Source organism: Podarcis gaigeae, assembly GCF_964106915.1.
Source record: "Podarcis gaigeae genome assembly, chromosome: 12".
Taxonomy (NCBI): domain Eukaryota; kingdom Metazoa; phylum Chordata; class Lepidosauria; order Squamata; family Lacertidae; genus Podarcis; species Podarcis gaigeae.
In genome coordinates this window covers 14,816,707-14,830,375 of record NC_139688.1, presented here as the reverse complement: position 1 = coordinate 14,830,375, position 13,669 = coordinate 14,816,707, and the positions used below count along the sequence as shown (strand labels likewise).

Here is a 13,669-nt window from a genome sequence, read left to right as displayed (position 1 = left end):
TTGCTGCTGTACGGGAGCAGGATTAACTTGTGGCTGCGCAAACTTGTTTGACGAGCCTAGCAAAACCCCAAAGAGATAGAGGAGATAAGATTTAAGGCAGTTTGCGAGACATTTTAAAGGTTTGTACTTCCTTTAACCTTAGCTACAGCTTCAAGATTTTTCACTCGATTATTATAGGAATCACAATTGCCTTCTCGCTCATTTCATTTCTCTGAGCTAATAAAGTAACTGGCACAGGTATGATCGATTCACGCTCCTTACAATTTCTGTCCCAATCCTAAATGATATACAACCAAAAATTTAAAAAAAGAACAAGGAAGAAATAACTGTATAGTAACTCCAAAGGTCCATGACTTGCTCCCCTTAAAAGTAGAACAGCAAAATACAGAGTCTGGGAACATGTGAAACCTATTATGTGTTATGGTGATTTCGTCCTGTCTGCCTGAGCCCCTTTTCTCCCAGGCACAGGGTAACAGCTATCTGTTTTGACTGGGAACAAAGGTACTTTCCCAGAGGAATGCTTAAATATCATTGTTGAATTTGTTCTCTCCTAAAGCTTCTTGAAGAATAGCCATTTGCGTTCAAGGTCATGGTTTTTAACCCATAAAATACTCAGAACAGTTTGGGGCCTTAAAAGAATTGCCTAGAGGTTCGGGGTGGATAATTGTAGTTGACGTATCTTCTCAGGCAGAACTCGGGTGTTCAGTGCTGTGTCAAGCCAAGCAAAATACACAACTGTGGGAACTAAGACATGGCCCCAACTTTCCCAATTTTTCATTCCAAACCAAGTTGCACACAGAACAGTTTGGTGCTTCTTAAAACAACTAATAAAAGTCTAGGGCCTCCTTCAGAGCAACAAGGTATATGAGCAAACACAAGTCAGAGACACAGTTGGGGGAAAATACGTACACAGCAAGTATGTTGATAAATAGTCCCAGTGCATTTTGATGTTTTATACACTTCTTACTCTATAATAAAGAAACATGTTTCATAAAGTGTTTGGTCTGAAATAGGTATCTATTTTGTACCCACAGTACAAAAAACATTTTCATGCAAGGAAAACACAGAAGCAGTTTTTCACCATGTCTCATGCTTGTTTTAGGGTGAGGGTGGGGAAACCTTTGGCCCTCCAGATGTTACTGAACTACAACTCCCAACATTCCTGGCAGCTGGCCATGTTTTCAGGGGCTGATGGGAGTTGCACTTCTGCCGCATCTGGAGAGTCAAAAGTTCCCCACCTGTTTCAGGGCATTCAGAGAACTCAACTATCTGGTGGCAACAGTGACTGAAAAATAGTCCTTGATAGCAGACTAATGGGACAACTCTAACCCCTAGCAGGCAGCAGCAGGGGCTTAATTAGCCACTGTTACGTTAACAGCTGTTCCACTTGCAAAAGCCATGGCGGAAGGGTTATTAAAAAACCTCTTCACCATGCAAGCTGTTGTACCCCCATCAGAAGTCAACAGATCTAGGCTGGGCTGGTGTCCACCCGTCTCATTTAGACCCCCTCCAGCATGGTGGATCAGAGGTTTGGATTACTAGGTGAGACACAGGACTGGAATGTTTTAAAAAGACACACACACACACACACACACACACACACACATATATATATATATGGACGCGGGTGGCTCTGTGGGTAAAACCTCAGCGCCTAGGACTCGCCGTTCAAATCCCTGCAGCGGGGTACGCTCCCGTCGTTCGGTCCCAGCGCCTGCCAACCTAGCAGTTCGAAAGCACCTCCGGGTGCAAGTAGATAAATAGGGACCGCTTACCAGCGGGAAGGTAAATGGCGTTCCGTGTGCTGCGCTGGCTCGCCAGATGCAGCTTGTCACGCTGGCCATGTGACCCGGAAGTGTCTGCGGACAGTGCTGGCTCCCGGCCTCTTAAGTGAGATGGGCGCACAACCCTAGAGTCTGGCAAGACTGGCCCGTACAGGCAGGGGTACCTTTACATATATATACATATACACACATATATAGATATAGATATATATATGAATGAGAGAAATTCATCCCCACCACTACCACCCAACATGGACTGTTTATGGGCTCTAAATAGTTCCCAGCAGCAGTGGTACTTTCCCCTTGGCTTGTCCCCCTCTTCAACTCCCTATCTCTACAACACATTGTTTCCTCTGGTTCCTGTTTTACAGATCATTCCCTACTTTGCTCAACTTCCTTTAGCCACTGTCTCTTGGCCAGCTCTTCTAGGACTTCTCTTCCCTTAGCAAAGAGCACTGCGAGTTTCTTCAGAACCAATTCCCTTATTAGCCCTTTCCGGCAGCACTTCTCTTTTTCTCAAATCCAATTCCCCCTGCTCTAGCCGTAGGGTCCTCTTTCTCAGTCCACTGCCTATTCTGCCTTCAGCGTCCTTGTTCCTGGTCTCCCTGATCATTATATTCCTGGAGCCTTTGCCCAATCCTCCTTGTGTGACATTTGAATCCCAGCCATACGGACAACTTTCCCTTCTCTCACAGAAGCTGGACTGCAAGCTATTTATTCGATGTCACTGAACCAATTCAGCCAATCATGCTTCATTACCACAAGTGCAGTACAGTATAATAAAAACGTGTAATAGGTACATTTGTTAGGTTATTCTTTCACAAGGTTTCAAGGCAGGTTACAAACTACCAATTCAGTGTTGCTCAGGGTTCCTAAGCGACTTCACGTCTCTTTCACAGCAGTGAGATTTGGTATGGTTGTCAACAAATTAAAGAATGTTTAGCTGATTAATTATCTGCCTTTTAACCAATTAATCCATTGTGTTTATATTCATTTGTGCTGTATGAAACTTCTACTAGTGTTTTTAGGAGATAATGAGAAAAGTATAGCGTAACTTAACAAAGGTAGTACTTATGGTTAGGAGGAAAAAACATCTTAAGTATTTTCATTTTATTTCACAGAAACATACAATAACCCCAACAGATACAAAAGTATACCATTCATTAACCACCCCATGGATTAAAATTTCTCTCCAACCAATTAATCAACTAAAGCTTTAGTTGATTCAGATTAGTCTACAGATTAAACAGATTAAAGCCCTACTACTCAGTGTTCCGAGCTATAATATTACAGCTCCACAAAGATTGATTGGCAGCAGATAAAGGACAAAATGTACAACTTCACAGACTGTACAATGACAGTTTAGAAACCAGTGCCTCAAGATGCAATGCTGATCACTGGCTTGGATGGCATGATGACAGGGCGGCCAATCAGCCACAACAGCAAAATACAACCACCAGGTTTGGAGCTTGTGTGTGTGTGTGTGTAGCTATCAGTTCCTGCTGTGGGTAATCAGGAAGGGAAGCCTGTTGCCTCCACGCACTGCTTGTGGTCTCCTTGAAAGCATCTGGCTGTCCACTGCAGGATGCAATGCTAGACCAGATGGACCTTTGATCTGATCCAGCAACTAGGTCCTTATGTACTTATTCAGAGGTATTCATTACTCCCAATAGTCTCGGCAGTTCTGCTGCTCAACAATCGAATATATCCAGTGCTCTTGGGGCTACCTTTTTGTATTTCAAATGATTCCTTGTGCCTGGATATGTGCTAAACTCATATCACATAGTCAGTACGCTCCTCTTACTGTCTCTCAGTTTTCCTTCCCCTCTCACACTTCTTCTATGCATCTACTCTTCCGTTAGACAGCTGCATTTTGTCAACTTTCACGTCCCAGCTCTCATTTCCTATGTCTCCACCCTCATCAGCTACTGCCTTCTCAAATGCCTGCATTCTGCTTTTCCAGGTCTTTGCTACCCCTTCTCCTACAGACCCTTTTGCCTGACCACCTCTTCCCAAGCATAAAAACAGCATGGCCAACATCTACCAAGGCACCATCTCTCTCCCTATCTCAAAAAACCAGTACTTCACCAGTCAAAGCAGGACAGGTCAATGAAGCAGGACACTGGATGACTTACCCCCTAAATGATTTTCAAGGCTACACCAATGCTGTTTACATGGCAGAAATACATGCTTACATTTGTCAGTCCTTCCTCCTTGCAATCTCAAATGGTGTTTTCCTAGGACTGGTCAAGCCACTGCTTGTTTTCAGCTTAGCTCCACCTACCATGATGCCTTATCTCCCGAGTGCTTACACATGTAAACCACTGTGACTGGAACCATTTTGAAATCTGATGTATCAATTACCTACTGAACTGAAAATTAAACTCGTCTCAACAGAGGCCACCACAGCTACCACCTGGACCTATTCAGTGCTCACTGCAGAACAACATGCCAATTTTTAAAGCTGTCAGTTATATCAATTAAGCATCTCTCTGCTGAAAGGCAAGTGTAAAGGTCAAAGTGGCTGATGGAAACTAGAAGGAAACAAAACCTTCTGCACTGTCAGACAGAGCACAGTGTTGGCCTTGCAGTTGCTTCTGTCTCATTCTGCTTCTAAGGTGCTTGGGGCCAATAGACTTGCCTATTGGACAACTTTATACATACATTTGGGCATGCTGTTGCATTCATTGTCATCGAACACATGATGCTTACCTGTAGCTAACACTAACTATGGGTTTTTTTCTCTGAACCGATGGTCAATGTTTTGTTTTTAACTATCTATTTTGTGCTTTTATCCTGTATTTTTATCTAGTGAACCACTCTGAGATCTTCAGACAAAAGGCGGTATACAGTATAAATCTAATAAATAAATAAGTGAGTGAGAAAACACACAACTCCCTGTCTCTTTCCTTTCTCCTCTGAATGGAAGGAAAAAAAGGTATAGTACAGCAAGCAACGATTTTTTCAAGAGTCAGGGACACACACATTCAAATAAAGAAGGCTTGGAGACACAAAACAAACCAAAGTTCTCAAACCTATGGGGAAGATAAATTTGGGAACAGAATTGGAGTTCACGGAACTTGTTGCAATCCAGCACCTCTCATCAAGATGGTAGCTGACGTGAAACTCAAAATTCCCACCACCAATATATCTGTCACTGGAACACTGCAGTAGGAAGTTAGAGGAGTGATATTCCTTGCTCATCCTTAGTTCCAAGGAATGGTCTGAAAGCAGATGAGGCATCAAAGGAGCAGAAGCTCTGCAAGCCTTGGTCTGGCTATAGGAGCCCTACGAGTTCCAAGATGGAATAAAGTGATGTATAAATGTAATAAATAAATATTAACCATGTCCTGGAAAAGAGGGAATGAACTGACCTCAATATAGTTCCCTACTTAGTACCATCATTAAGCAACTGTGCATTTAGCCCCATATTGTCGCTTATGGGTAGTATCCCTGAGCTGAACAATTTCCCAGGACTATTTGTCAAATAACTTGTGTAGCACCATAGATAGATAGATAGATAGATAGATAGATAGATAGATGGATAGATGGATAGATGGATAGATAGCAGTGGTATTATTGCACATTGTACTTGGAAAAGAAAATGGATTTTTACAATCTCAGAGGAATTTGTTCTTCTTAATTTCACGTGAAATTATGCACATCCTAAATAGGCAAGAGCAAGGCTGAGCTGGGAGGTAATACTTGCATGGATAAATGAAGAAAGAATAAGAGACACGTGAGAAGAGTGCATATTAAGGGTTTTTGTTTGGAGGGGTGTTTATTCAGTGACAGTTTTAATACATTTTCTGAATTTGAGGGAGCAGAATGTAATGACACAGACTTTCCCCCAGCAAGATATAGAGATATACCGTATTTTTTGCTCTATAAGACTCACTTTTTCTCTCCTAAAAAGTAAGGGGAAATGTGTGTGCGTCTTATGGAGCGAATGCAGGCTGTGCAGCTATCCCAGAAGCCAGAACAGCAAGAGGGATTGCTGCTTTCACTGCGCAGTGATCCTTCTTGCTGTTCTGGCTTCTGAGATTCAGAATATTTTTTTCTCGTTTTCCTCCTCCAAAAACTAGGTATATTTAATGTAGATTTTACAACACAATTCTATGTGATCTATAGAACAGAAAGCTTACATCCTTAGAAAAGTATCTACTTATCCAGAACCTTGCAGAAATACATTAAGTACATACAAGTGCTATTATACCATGACATCAGCATACATGTCACCTTCCCAGCTTCCAGGAGCTCAGTGGCTCTTTTTTTGAGGGAAGTGTTTACTCTCAGAGTTCTGGCTTCCTTCTCATGTACTTTTACACACATAACCAGTTTGCAGAATTCCACCGTTTATTTTACTTATTTCATTTCTATCCCACTGACTTCTAAAGAACTCAAGGTGGTGTACACAAAGTTTCTCTGCAGTCTCCCATCCGTGCACTGACTTACACTTGCTTAGCTTCAGCATGGAACCTGTATCACTAAATAAAATTAATAATAATAATATGCAACTCTGCTAATTATTAAAGAATGAAACTAGCAGCCGTTCCAAGCATTCATAAAATTATAGAAATGTGAAGGCACCAACATGAACAATGGATAAGGGTTTATGGAGCATTAAGCCACGGTAAAAATTCCATTTGTGGCACAAACAACTATGATTATTTCCAATCAAGTGTCATGGTTGTTCTATAGTGTTCATGTTTAATTTGTGGTAAGTTTAAACCACTTGTTGATGGGTTTGGGTTTTTTTAAAATAAAATAAAAAATAAAATAGCCATTAATTGGAGGAATGCTACATATTTTGTAACAAGCCACCATGGCAGTAGGCAATTAGCTTCCAATATAATAAAGACACACTGAATAATTACTTACAAATAAACCTTAAGAAATCCAACACATAAGGATAAAAGATAAGTGTTTATTCCTAGACCAACCAAAATTATAATAAAATAACAGATCAACAGGAAACAGAATGTCCTAAAGTGTGAAATATTCTGCAACGTTCTCACTTTGCAAACCGTAAGGTCCCCCATAGGCATTTCTAGGCAAATTAACAAATATTTATTTAGCTCTCAATACATGCATAAAATGGAAGCCTATGAAACCAACAATTCTGACTGTATGTTAAACTCATATAAAAGAGACAGATTTATTTATTTATTGCATTCTCTTAAAACACCAGTATATGCTCCAAATGGCTGATGAGAGAAGCCCAGGCTTTTGTGATTAATGAAAAATGAACTAACTACTAGTTGACTTTTGTTACCCTCAGACCTACTCGTCTCAATTTTTCTGAAAAGCAAATCGAACAATGCTTAAAATTAAAAGAAGATTTCTTAAAAGTGAAAAGATCTCCCTTTCTTCTGCCTTGCTATCTGACCTGCGGGATGATTAACCTAGAAGGTCAAAATGCAAAGTAAAACTGCCCTATACCATAACACATCAATATCTGATATACTGGCAGTTTCTATATTTAATGCCATTTAATCAATTAGTGTTTCTTAAGCGAGTGCCGTTTCTACTTCTGCAAAACAACTGATTTATGGAAGACCCATAATCAAGCAATTCTGTTGTTCTTAAACAAGAAAGCATTCCCAAGGCCCTAGTGCCGGAAAGGGCGTGCTGCTTTGTTTTGCTCACAAAACTGCGCCAGAAAAATACAATGAAATACTGCATTACTGATTTCTCCATAAGCACCTTGCATATAACCATTTACACATAGCCTGGCCCAATTTCATTCCGCTCCAACATTTACTCATTTCCATACTTTCGGTTATCATCCATTTGCGAACATTAATCTGGTTTAATCTATTCTAGTGCATTCCTTACACTAATATAAAATTGGCTTGTACTCAGAGTTCTTTTGAGAGTTCTGATTTAATCTTCTGCTGTAAAGCTGCCCCCAAATAACCCCACACCTAGCACACTGACACAGCTATTATATATGTTACGGCTGAATAAAGGAACGCCTAACATTTGGAACTAAGAATTCAAAATGCTTATAACCCAAGCCCAGCATATATATAGCCCCACTTTACCTTTGAGAAAGGCTGACGGGTGAACAAGGAGACTTCTAACAAAATCTTTACAAAGATGTAACTGCTCATAGATGTTACTCTCTGTTAGACAATATAGAAATAAGGGTTGCATTCCTAGACACAGGAGCAGGTATCCAAGGTCGTTTTTAAATGGAAATGCCAGAAATTTAACCTGGAACCTTCTGCGTAAACAACATCTGGGCTGAGGGAACTTCCACCTCTCCAATTGTCTTAGTGGTATCTCTCCTATTTCCCAGGCAGAACAATACGGACTTCCAAGTTTTCTATTCTAATGCTCCTGCCTTCCCAAATTTCTGTTGCGTTCTGAAAAATGACGTTGACTCTCCTTCAGAATAAACTTGTCTCTCCTTCATTTTATTTGTTTATTTAGGACTATTTATGCCCCTCCTACCAAACAAAGTCCTCAAGGCAGCTCATAGTATATTAAAACACAATAAAACAGACAGTGATGCAACACTTTGTTCCTGATTACGTAAGTCTACCACTCAGAGGTTGTTTTTTTAAAATGTTCTATAGAACACTTGCATTATGCCACGTTGTAAAAAAAGTTATCTAAAAGCAGGTTGTTGCGAGTTGCCATGGGGCGCTGTTAAAAAACTGAATCCCACTCAAAATTCCTGCTCCAACCACCAAAGTCAATAGGTGGTCCTCTCTGTCATCTCTCAGCCTAACCTAGGGCCCAGGATTATTGTGATATTAAATGAGGTTAAGGATAGTAAAGGATTTTGCACATGGAAAAGTGTAATATAAAATTTGCAGCTCAGTGTTCTACCAGGGCTTGTGCTGTCCAAGTTATTTTAGAAACAGACCAAACTCTAAAACCACAGCTGTCGTATCTTCTGCCATTTATGTGACATTCCTCATAAAGAAACAGAAAGTAATCTGTTTCTGAAGAGTATTGTGCAACCAGACAGAAAGATCAAGGCCTGTAGTGCCTGGTTATCATTGTTTATATGTACGTCATTTGAAATGGCAATATAAAAGGAAATCCCTAAAATCCCCCACCTGAATAAAATTTGAGTTCTCCATAGAAATTAGGAATTACAAAATATTAGGATATCCCCAAGCTGGGTATAAACAACAACTAACTCTTCATAGAGCACAATTTGGAGGCAGGGCTGATTACCACTAATACAAACAGCATAAAAGTTGGCAATAAGATACTCCTTAAAAATATGTACATCTTTCGAATAAGGGTTATGGACTATCTACATTTTCTGTATTAGTAAATGGAAGGAAGTGTGGTGAATAACCGTATTTTTCCAGGTATAAGATTCCCCCATGTATAAGATGCCCCCTATTTTAGGGGACTCCAAATTAAGAAAACACCCCTCAGCACCACCCGTGCATAAGATGAGCCCCAATTTTAAACCTATTTTTTTGGTTAAAAAAACAACAACCCTAGTCTTATACATGGAAAAATACGGTAATTATACCGGATTAAGTACACAAAATACAAATATGTAATCCTGCTGGTGGTGGAGTCATGAAGTCAGGATCTGGCTGAAATTGCTAAATTCTCTCAATGCTGTTAGATGCCCTGCAATATGAGATGCATCCTAAAGTAAGGGGTGTCACATATATGTTCTTTATGTTCCTGCTTCATGGGACCCCAGCATATAAAGACACCACAGAATATAATGAAACTCCACAGCTGTGGAGTGCTTCATATTTCATATATCATATTTTGATATGATAATACAACATAACCTGCTGTATTTCTGTGCTGCAAATTCCACCCTATTCATTACTTGTTTATGGAACAGTTTAAAATAATAAATATTATGGGAATTTAAATGCTGGAATTTGAGCAACGGGCGAAACAAAAATAATTAGGTTTTCATGGAAGAGAAGCAATCTCCTGATCCAGATTCTTATACTGCTGTGGCAGCAGAATATGCATGATTCATTATTTTGGAAATACAACTAAAATGGGTGGGTGGGATCTATATTTAATGTATTGAAATCTTTTTAAAAATATGTTTTCAATGCTTAAAGATGCAGCAGGACCAATTTCCTCAATGTTTTGTTTTATTATGATTCATTATGTTTTTTGGGGGGGGTTACACAGAGTAGCTTTTTTACAATGTGGCATTTCATTGGTGGAATATAGGATTTGGGATTAAAACATGTAACAGATTCATTTCAGTATGGTTTTTGGGTTTTGTTTACCTTTCTACTCAAGCTACACTATGAAGGAGATGTTATAGTAGGAAATGCCTCATCAGAGGACACATAATTAGTTGTAGGACAGGGCTAGAGAAAAGAATATCTCTGGAGGGAAATGTGTGATGGCTTCACAAACCCACAGAGAAAAGACACCAGAGCTCTTGAAGGCATATTTTGAAGCAGGGCTGTTGAAACTAAACAGGCCCAGATTTGATCAACTACCTGGAAACTCCATGTATGCCGCCATTGGCTACACAAAGCAAAGATGGAATAAAAAAGTAATAAATATATTTACCATCTCATTAAACATTTAGACGCATTAGGCCATTATTCACTTTAGAGGAGCACTGAGAGAGCATAACATGATACAACAGCATGCCAGCATAACTACTCAACTGTTAGAATGGGGTGGGGATCCTTTTTCAACTCAAAGTCCACATTCCCTTCTAGGTAACCTTCTGGAGGGCCACATGCAAAATACTGACCATTCAATGTTGCCTTGTACAGTATCCTCCAACTGGGCAAGCATTGGTAAAGTTCAAGGACACGTTCTAGGCAGGCAGAGCAAGGTTGTAGAGAGGTATGGCCTAGGGATAGTCCTGAGGGCCTGACAGAGAGGCCACATTTCGCCCCACAGTCTAAAATTCCCCCTTCCTGTGTTGATGGCACAACCTTATCCTTACAACACATCGGGGAAGCCTTTTCATGCTTACGTTTTGTGCAACAGGGACAAACCCCAGCCAACAAGTTACACAAACCAGCAGCCTTGAAGAAAGAAGACCTACACTACATTAATTCGGAATAAAAAGCAGTGAAGAACTCCAGTAGACCAGAAACAATCCATCCACTAAAAGGGATGTACACCATGTTAACATGAAGCAACCAGTTAGACAACTCAGTTCAGAATCCATCAAAACTTGATTGAAAGGGTGAGGGAAATCCCCATTTGAGCTTCAAACACTCCTTCACACCCCTTGCAGCGAGGCCACCAGTAGCCTTAAGAAGTCATAAAGTCATAACTTATGAACATTATGTTCTCCCAAATATGTACCCATTAACCAGGGCTTTTTTTTCCCAGCCAGAGCTCGCCAGAACTCAGTTCTGGCAACACTGCCATTCTAGAGAACAAGGGAGGTGTTCATGGCAAGTTCCAGCACCTTGTTTTCTAGAAAAATAGCACTGCCATTAACCTTTATGTTATTGTGTTGTTTTTAATAATAAAAAAAAACCTTTTGGGGAGGGAAATCAAGTAATAACCTGTGCATTTATCTCCCTCTCTTTTTGGCAAACACCCACATCCTGTAGGCCTGACAATGCAGGGCATTCCTGCATCAACCTTTCCTATAATGGGGAGAGTCAGTTTCACCCAAAATAACCCTCATGCACTGCCTTACCCCACGGGGAGAAGGTCTTTTTTGGGGGAGGGGGCCGGCTATTCTTAAGCCTTGTCCACCCCTAACAACAATGAGCATAACCTTCCCACCCTTTTCCTTGTTTGAAGGGTAAAACCTGCCCTATTCTTCCTCACCAAGGAGGGCCAAGCAGAGAGACCCAGCCCACCGTCTCCCCTCACCTTTCTTTTTGGGGGAGGGGGAAGTGGGCGTGGGTAGGCGCCTCCCCCCTTCCCCCGGTGTTGTGGGGCAGGAGGGCTTTCAAGCAGCCCCGTCTCCTCCCACCTTGACTTTCCCTATGGGGAAAGCTTCCCCTTCTTCTTCCCACCCCACCCCACCCCTACCATTACTCGCTCCAAACCTGCCTCCAAAAGCAGCCACAGCCAGACGAGATGGGAGAGGAGGGAGGGACGCGCAGGGAAGCAAACAGGCGTCTTCCGTCTGGGAGGCCCAACCGCGCAGGGGAGGGGAAGGGGAGAAAGGTTGCGGCCGGGGAGGGTTGCGCCTTGCCCGGCCTGCCCAGCCACTCGAGGCCCCGGCTCCACGGTTCTGGGCAGGCCGCAACCGGAAAGTAATTCCCACCACCCTCGCCGACGCCGCTCCCCGCTTGTCTCACACGCGCGCACACCTTTTTTCCTCTCCCAGACTCTCCGCCTCTGCCCCGCGAAGCCCCTTCCCCACCTTACCCGCAGGTACAGCAGATGCAACTTTTAATACCGGCTAGAAAACCCCCATAAAATCGTTAAGACCCCAACAGGGTGTGTTGGGGTGGGGGTTAGAGAGAATTGTTATGGATGATAAAATCGGCGACCAATGCATTCCCGCCCCGTATTCTTGTTTTGCACGACAAACAAAAAAACAAACACGATTCAGACGAAAAATACCAAACCAGTGGGCGCCACCGATTATTATTATTATTTGCAGCCGCGATCTCCACGCACACGCATTTGAGACCTTATATGTGCTGCATGTATCTCATCTGTGCATTTGCACGCATATATACATACAGAAAGGGGCATGTTACGCTGGCTCAACCTCCCCCCATTACAAAAGAAATAAATAAAAGCAAAACCCTTTCCTCTTGTGGGCTCGGGTGTGTACATGATTTTGTAGAGGTTTCTTTCTCTCTCGTTCTCTTTTTTTTTTTTAAGGCGCCATGTTTATAATCCTCCATCATATATTTAAAAAGAAAAAAGACGCCGGAGACGCCGCCTTCCCCTTCGCCTCCCTAACCCAGCCACCCACCCTAATCTCTCCCAGAAAGGCGCACATCCTAATCTCTCCCACAGGGCTGTAAATTTCAAAGTCGTGCCTCTCTTTCTCTCTCTCTCTTCCCCCACAATCGCCCCCCTTTGCTCTCCTCCTCCTCCTCCTCCCCAGACCGAAGAGCGTCTCTCTCACCTTGTGCTCTGGGCTGCTGCTCTTTCTGTGGCTGCAAAAGGAGAGGGGAGGAGAAGTTAACCCCGGCGAAACTTTTCAATCCTCTCTTCCCCCAAGGCTGCTGCCTCCTTCCTCCTCCTCTTACATATTTCTTCCCCCCATCGGAGTTTTATTGTGTCTGAATTTTTCTCTCTCTCTTCTCTCCCTGTCTGTCCACACTTCCAGCTTTCTGGGGGTAAACAGGGTTTAAAAGAACGAAGCCGCGGATCTTTGGGAGAAGGAGAACTCTAGCGGCGTCGGGTGGAGTTGCCGTTGGCTTCTTTTTTCTTTCCGCCCCTCGCTTTATTATGCCGGGTTAAAGGGAGAGAGAGCAATTCAAGAGCACTGCTTCTCCCAACTATTGAAAAGGAAAAAAAAGCCATGATAACATACATATGTGCTCTCATCTCACAAACTTAGAAGGTTGCCACGGCGTGCGTAATTTTTTGCGCATGGTCCACTCTCTTCTTTTTGGAGTTCTTTCTCCATCATAAATTAAAAGAGGTGTTATTTGGGGGGTGGGAGGGAGAGGAGAAGGGAAAATGAATAAATGCAGCCTTTTCAGAAATATATTTGAGATCAAGGGGTTTCTGCAGGCATCAAATGCCAGTTTGTGTGTTATAATATATATATATATATATATATAATGAACGTGGATTATTTTATTGGTGGGTTCAGCATGTTTTGCTTCCCCATCCCTACAACTGACAGTGAAGAAATGCTAAAATAACCATCAAGCATTAGTAGCCTCTTGTCTAGGTCTGTAAACTTAATTAACGATGACGATTTAACATTATGTAATTCATCTGATCATGGTTATGCTTTAATCAGAATAAGT

The 13,669-nt window shown here is 41.9% G+C and overlaps 1 protein-coding gene across 23 annotated transcripts in view; it reads right to left on the bottom strand.

Annotated features, from left to right (window-relative positions):
• The window catches only part of ZMYND11 (zinc finger MYND-type containing 11), a 101,339-nt gene extending 88,254 nt beyond the window's left edge, over positions 1-13,085 (bottom strand). For 8 of the 23 annotated variants that reach the window (XM_083704910.1, XM_083704896.1, XM_083704888.1 and 5 more), the window contains exon 1: positions 12,814-13,048. The gene's annotated coding sequence lies outside the window, so the exon portion shown is untranslated. Of the gene's footprint in view, positions 1-3,919; positions 3,939-11,777; positions 11,820-12,098; positions 12,213-12,813 lie in introns of those variants that run through there. The other 15 variants (XM_083704897.1, XM_083704891.1, XM_083704886.1 and 12 more) reach the window with 7 other exon arrangements.
• Positions 13,086-13,669: the final 584 nt, after the last annotated feature.